Below are 8,068 nucleotides of genomic sequence, written 5' to 3' on the forward strand. Positions count from 1 at the left end.
CCCACGTACCACAGCAGCCTTTACTTTTGGGGCACTTCCAGGCTCTAATCCTACTGCTGGTCTAGCAGTGGGACCCACTTTTTTTTTATACTTATAAATAAAAAATGTGGAAATTTTTTTTTCATTTTAAAGCTCTTTATTGGAAGATAATTGCTTTACATTGTTGTGCCAGTTTTTGCTGTACAATAGTGAATCAGCTGTATTTATGCATATATCCCCATATCCCCTCCCTCCAGTGACTCCTTCCCACCCTCCCTATCCCATCTGTCTAAGTCATCGCCCATCATCTAGTTGACCTCCCCGTTTTATGCAGCAGTTTCTCACTAGCTATCTATTTTACATTTGGTAGTGTATATATGTCAGTGCTACTCTCTCACTTCGTCCCATCTTCCCCTCCCCACCCCATGTCCTCAAGTCCGTTCTCTACAACTGCATCTTTATTCTTGCCCTGTCACTGGGTTCATCAGTACCATTTTTTTAGATTCCATATATATGAGTTAGCATACAATGTAATCCCAATCAAATTACCAATGGCATTTTTCACAGAACTAGAACAAGAAATTTTACGATTTTTATGGAAACCCCAAAGACCCCAAATAGCCAAAGCAATCTTGAGAAGGAAAAATGGAGCTGGAGGAATCAGGCTTCCTGACTTCAAACTATACTACAAAGCTACAGTGATCAAGACAGTATGGTTCTGGCACAAAAACAGAAATATAGATCAATGGAACACCATAGAGAGCCCACACACATATGGGCACCTTATCTTTGACAGAGAAGGCAAGAATATACAATGGAAAAAAGACAGCCTCTTCAATAAGTGGTGCTGGGAAACTTGGACAGCTATATGTAAAAGAATGAAATTAGAACATTTCCTAACACCATACACAAGAATAAATTCAAAATGGATTAAAGACCTAAATGTAAGGCCAGACACTATAAAACTCCTAGAGGAAAACAGGCAGAACACTCTATGACATACATCAAAGCAAGATCCTTTTTGATCCACCTCCTAGAATAATGGAAATAAAATCAAGAATAAACAATTGGGACCTAATGAAACTTAAAAGCTTTGCACAGCGAAAGAAACCACAAACAAGACAAGAAGGCAACCCTCAGAATGGGAGAAAATACTTGCCAACAAAGCAATGGACAAAGGATTAATCTCCAAAATATACAAGCAGCTCATGCAGCTTAATACCAAAAAAGCAAATAACCCAGTCCACAAATGGGCAGAAGACCTAAATAGACATTTCTCCAAAGAAGACATACAGATGGCCAACAAACACATAAAAACATGCTCAACATCACTAATCATCAGAGAAATTCAAGTCAAAGCCACAATGAGGTATCACCTCACACTGGTCAGAATGGCTATCATTAAAAAATCTAGAAACAACAAATGTTGGAGAGGTTGTGGAGAAAAGGGAACTCTCCTGCACTGTTGGTGGGAATGTAAGTTGGTGCAGCCACTATGGAAAACAGTTTGGAGGTTCCTTAAAAAACTAGAAATGGAACTACCATATGACTCAGTAATCCCACTACTGGGCATATACCCAGAGAAAACCATAATCCAAAAAGAAACATGCACCACAATGTTCATTGCAGCACTATTTACAATAGCCAGGACATGGAAGCAACCTAAATGTCCATCAACAGATGAATGCATAAAGAAGATGTGGCATATATATACAATGGGATATTACTCAGCCATAGAAAGGAATGAAATTGAGTTATCTATAATGAGGTGGATGGACCTAGAGTCTGTCATACAGAGCAAAGTAAGCCAGAAAGAGAAAAACAAATACCGGGACCCACTTTTAACTCTTCTTCCCCTGCTGTGTTTGATGTTGTGTTAAGGGGCCTGTAAGAAGAGTTAATAGTGATGGTGTGTCAGATGACTCCCCACTTCTTAAGATCTTGGTGAAAGCCAACTGAGGATGAAATCTTGTTTACTTTAAGCTAGTGAAGGCACGTTATGAGTCATCATCTTAATTTGGTCCAGGTAAACTACTCTGTGGTTTAATCAGCTTCCCAGGTGAAAACCAGTCCCAAGCGAAAGGTCAATTACGTTAACGACTAGCTATTTTGAGAAAGCAAGATAGCATTTAGACTGAGTCCCCTTTTTAATGTGTCCAAATAAATGCTTGAAAGAGATTAAAGGAGACACAAAGATATATCAAAATAAGAAAATGTAACAAAATAAATCTCTTTCATCCTAAATTTGATTCATAAACGTCAGAATGAACCCGGGTTTATTTTCTTTAAAACAAACAAAAACCAAAGGACAAATGAAAGGTATTTCCTAGCTCTGTCCACTGAAAAGCACTAGGACCAGCGACTAACCCAGTAGCAATAAGCATCAGGACAATGTCTCTAAATACAAATTTCCAGGGAAAGGAAGCAGGGTTCCTTTTAATAAAATAAGGCAGGAGTAGCAGTATGTATATTGCTGATGTGGAATTTAAGGCAAACATATGATACAAAAGGGACACTTTTAATGATAAAAGGGAAATTTTATAAAGAAAACCCGAGGCTATCACACCAAACACCCTAAAAGCAAAACACACAGCAATGTGAGACTGTGGCATGGCTGTCGCACAAGCGGTGAGGTGGGTTCCCTGTCACATAAAACCAGGACGTCACGTGTGCTTGTCTTTGTGTGATGTTAGTATTGATCGTGGCTCTTGGTGACCTTGGACTGATCCGTCCATTGTCAATTTCCCTCTCAGCTTTCCCTCTATTGCTTTAGTTTCCATCGATCATCATTGCCCAGATTTGTTATTGTATTTGGGGTTGCAAAATGGTAATATTGTACTATTATTATTCCTTCTTCATCTCTCATCTGGAATTCCATACAGAACTCTTCCTCCTCAATTATCTGATTCATCTGAGGTGCGCTTCCTACAGGAAGGAGAGAATGAATGAGTGATTCTTACTTTTTATTTACAAAGTTTCAGAATAATGAGTTACTTCCCTGCAACTCAGTCCCCACGGGTGACCAGGAAGATTTGGGGAGTGGGTATCATTATGCATTCATGGATTTTAACAGACTTCATATGTTTCAACCCATTGCAGCTAGTATTCTTTTCTGTGCCCCTAAATCATCCCTGTTGCCAGCGGGAGCCCCTCAAGTCCACCTCCCTCAAGTCCGCCTCCGAGTGCTCTGGACAGGGCCCCAGCAGCTCCTTTGCTTTCTGATGTGACAGTGTACTCCAGACTGTGTACTCCAGCCTTCCCTTCTGCAGACCCGGGAGCAGCCGTGCTTCAGGGAGCCCTGGTTCCTTTCAGTGAAGATGTGGTTGAGAGACCACAGTCCTAGTGCTCCTTGGTACTGAGCTGGTCCTTGGTATCAGGACTTTTCAGTGGATAGAGCTAGGTAGTAAGGCTCTTTGTCAGTTGTTTTTTCTTTTTTCTTTTAAAAGAAAATAAATCGTGAGTTCATACTGACATTTACAATTCAAATTTAGCATGACACAACCTTTATTTAAGTTTTCACACATTTCTTAATTTCTTTAATTTCCATTTTTGCATCAGCATCTCCCAGACTTAAAACATCCCCCAGGGGCATAATAAATATGACTTATTTACTATGTTTATTTTATTTATTTAGCTTCACGATAATGATACTGTGTACTTAGTAACAAAATGGAAACCAAAAACAGTGTGTTTCCTTTGCTATAATTTGGCCTTAGGTTAGGTCCCACTAGGAAGTACTAGGAAGTAAAATCACTGTGTTTAAAAAATACTCGAAATACTCGAAATCCATTCAATACCTACAGACATTTCTTTCACTTTGCTTTTAATTTTGAGGGGTGACCTTTTGAGAATTTTTATGGAAAACATTTATTCTCCACTGTCCTAAAGTTAAATCTACCAAACAGTTACAATCAAGGAATTCTGGCTTCTGTCCTGTCCCCCCGTTACTTTCCTCCATGGGTCACCAACTGTCCCAGTGGCTGAAGCTGCAGGACAAAATGCCCCAAACCCAGTGGCGTGCACGACCGTCCATCACACTTGCCACCCGGGGCTGCGGCTCAGACAGGCCCCGCAGGGTGACGACCCCGCTCGATAATGTCAGGTCTCAGTTGGAAGGGTCAGGTTGGGTGCTGGGTCCCCTGGGGCGGTGCTGCTGGCTCTGGTCCCTCCTAGGAGGGCCATCCCATGTGCCTCCCCACAGGGCTGAATATGCACTTCTCAGTGCCTGGCCGGCTCCTCAGGGGGGCATCCCAGAGAGGGAGCCCGAGGAGGCTGGAAGCCCTTAGAAGCCGCACAGCCCCCCCTCTGCGACGCCCTCCCAGCCGAGGGGTCAGCAGTCCCACCCAGGTTCACGGGAGCAGGGACCTCCATGCCTCCATGGAGCAGGACGAGTTTCTGGAAGAGTCTTTGGGCTGGAAAGAAGGTCATGGCCACGCTGGAAAAACTCAAAACGCCACGGCATTGGAGCGAGGTTGGGTTTGTCCGTCTGTTTTAAATGCTTGAAGACAGGAGAAGAACGGGGACAGTTCTGCAACGGCATTCCACAGGGCAGCGGCTCCGGGAGGGCACGTGGAAGGATGGACAGTCTGGTAGTGACAAGAACAGGGGCCCCAAGATAGGGGAAGTGGGGGCAGGCGGGGAGCCAGAGCTGGGCCGCCAGGCCAGCAGGAGGCCCGTGCTTCTTGTTTACTTTGGGGAAGGAGGGGTCCCGTTTGAATGAGTGGGGAATTTTTTCTTTGAAAGGGACTTGTTGATGCTTCTACATAAGGGATAGTTATTGTTTGGGATTTATAGTCAGAGCAAGTACAAGCTGGCACAAGCTTTTTTCTGTACGGCAGCCTCCTGTATAATGCCGATGGGCTCCCACTGCCCATCTCACTCAGAGGAAGTCTTTGTAGGGAAGTAGGGTGGGTAGAATGAATGCAGGGTGCCAGGCCCTCTCCCGGGCACTTATGGGACAGCTCGAACCCTCAGCTGCCCTTGTCCAAGGTCACACAGTAGTTTTAGGGCCACTCGGCTGACCTTAGAGCTCTTTCCAATATGTCTGAGCACTAGTTTTGTGTATTTATATCAGCTACTAGACACTATTGATCGAGACTAAATATTAATAGAATATCCACTGCATGAACTGTTAATGAATACTCAACTGTCATTTGTAAGGCAGAAATGCTTATCTAAAGGAAAACAGCTGTTATGTCGTAAAATGTCAGAAGTCTAACTCTGCTTGATTTTTGGTGTTCTTCCAGTTTTATTGAGATATAACTGACATCCAGCACTGAATACGTGAAGGTGTACAGCATAATGATTTGACCTCCGTACATCCTGAAATGATGACATGAGAAGTTTGGTGAACATCTATAATTTCATATAGATACAGAATTAAAGAAAGAGAAAAAATAGTTTTTCTTGTCATGAGAACTCCGGATTCCTCTGGTAGCAACTTTCACCCAGGAGGGCGCAGCGTACAACAGTGTTCACTGCATGTGTCATGATGTGCCGTATATCCCAGGAACTTACGTATCTTACAGCCGGAAGTGTGTACCTTTAGGCAACCTTCCTCCCAACTATCACCGCCCCCCCCTTAGTTTTTTTTTTTTTAAGATAAATAATTTTAAAAAAACATCTGGGTGGAGAGTCTCTTCTAATATCCACGCAGGAATGTGTGTGGGATCTGTGCACAGGCATGTGTGCGCGTGTGCGTGAGTTCATTTTCTTCTTTCTTTTTTCAGGAAGTGATCCATTCCTGTACTTCACATTTAGAACATTATGCTGTTTGACTTGATTTAGTCTTATTCTCACTTCCAAAAAGTTTCTTCCCTGTATTTCTGACTGTTCAAGTGAATCTTCAAGAAAAATGACACCATGAAAAACGCTTGGCTACTCTTTTTCAGTTCCTTTCCTTTTCCTGTTTGGTTACAGCCACAGCCCAGAATAAAGCAGTTCCACACAAGAGCAACCACGGTAGCCAGGCTGGTGTGGGGAGGCCTTGTGTACTGGGCCCACGAGAATCAGAGACGTATCAGAGAGAAAACACCCAGGAGGTGTCCTACCTTTCTCAATAGGGAAATAATTTAGAATGCAAAGGAGTTTTTAAGGGAAGCGTCCCCAAGGCGTGACAAAGCTATTCAGAGCTTGAGAACCCTAAAAGTGTGCACCAGGGACGGGGCATAACCTCTCCTGTCATGGCTCTTAACACACAAGGTGTAAGGCCAGTGCCCACCGGCGCCAGGCTCAGGCTAAGGCAGCATCGCTGAGCCCCCCAGGAGCCCTTTGAGTTTCTTCCCTCCCAGGTGAGGGTCCCCAGGCTCCATCACAAGAAACAAAGCAGCCCTGGCATCCTGACAGGCACCAGGCACAGTGGGCTCGCGCTAAGCCCCTAAGGACACTCTTTTAATCATCATGAAGGTTGTTAGAGCGTGTTGCCTTCTTATTTTACAAATGAGGAAGCTCAGGCTTCTGGAAGCCAGTTAGCTCACCAAGGTCACACGGGTCCAAGTGGAGAGTCTCGACTCCCCCCCAGACAGGCCCGCTCCCAACCGCTGGAGACACCTGACCCAGTGGCCGTGTTCACCTGGGCCTCCCCTGGCCTGGGCTGGGCGGCGTGACTGGACCACCCCAGTAAAGGTGAGCTCCGACCCCACGAGCGCGCGCCGTCCCGGGGCGCCCACCGGCCCCGCGCCCCAGCCCCGGGTCTGCTCCCCCACGGCCGGTGCGCACACGGGCGGCGCGGCTGGCAGGCTTGGCGCGGCGACGTGCGGCTCCGTCGCCTGCTCCGCAGCTGAGTGTCCGCGTTGATCGGTTTCATCGGACAAACCCCCCGCCAGCAGATGCCTCGCGCCCACGCGGCGCTTTCCACTCACGTCTGTGCTGCTCCGTGCGCGGGTGTCTCTCGGGGGGAGACGCAAGGCACCCCCACCCCGCACGGACGTGCAGCCTGCACCCACCTCCCCCTTGGCATTTCAAGGCCTTCTTCCTGCCTCCTCCTTGACGGTGGACCACGGGCCTCCCCCCAGCTCTTTGCTGACCTGCCCGTATGTTCTCAACATGTGCGCTGCGACCGCAGTGCCCTCCTCTGCGGGAGGTGGATATTTTCTTCCTCAGTGTTGCCAGGCTTGTGACTTGTCTTGGCCAAAAGAATCTGAATAGCAGACCAGACGTGAGACGCTGAGGGATCAGAGCCCAGGTGTGGTTCTGCTGCCGCCGGGCCATTAGAAGGGCGGGTTCCAGCTCCGGCTCTTCCTTCAGCCTGGGTTCCCGAGTGAAAGTCACCCGAGCCACAGCCAGCATGGAACACGGGCAAAGACGGACCTTTGCTGGTGTAGTTAGAGAAGCCCTGAGATTTGGAGCTGTTTGCTGTGCAGTATAACCTGCAGTGTTTCCTGACTGGGGACAGGAAAGCAAAGGGTGTTAAACCAATAAGTTGTGAAATAAAAGGTCCTTCGTGTCTGAGGCTTAAGCCTTGATTTAAGGTCGACCTGCTCATTGAAAAGACTGCTGGCATCTTGTCCCCTGCCTCCTGCAGACACGCTTCTTCACAAGCTAACTCCAGCTCTTCAACCGCATCATTGGTGCTCTTTCACACTGCATTGCGGGAGCCCATAAGCTTACACTCGGGCTCCTCCCCACCTCCTGAGGCTACAGCTGTCTCCACCCGTCCCTGTGACAGCTCTGCAACTTCCACAGCCTCAATTTGGCCTTGACCTCAGGCTGCCCCTCCCACCTTATTTTTTTTTTTTACTTTTTTTTTTGAATTGAAGTATAGTTGACTTACGATATTGTGTCAATTTCCGCTGTACAGCAGTGACTCAGCCACACACACATACACACTCTTTTTTCACGTTCTTTCCCGTTATGGGTATCCCAGGACATTGACTACAGCTCCCTGTGCTGTACTTCTTTCCTGAATGTTTGGTGGCCTCTCCCTCTGCTCTGTTTAGGATCTAGCTAGATGCACAGCATTGAACTAGATGATGTCCCAGGTCCATATCCAGATTTGAGGGTTGAAAACTTGTACCGTTTGGAGGTTCCTCACTAAGACCCGGAATAAAAACCCATGAATACAAAATGAGGGACAGGGCCTGGGAGGCCC

The sequence above is a fragment of the Hippopotamus amphibius genome, chromosome 6 (genome assembly GCF_030028045.1).
Source record: "Hippopotamus amphibius kiboko isolate mHipAmp2 chromosome 6, mHipAmp2.hap2, whole genome shotgun sequence".
In the NCBI taxonomy this organism is placed as follows: domain Eukaryota; kingdom Metazoa; phylum Chordata; class Mammalia; order Artiodactyla; family Hippopotamidae; genus Hippopotamus; species Hippopotamus amphibius.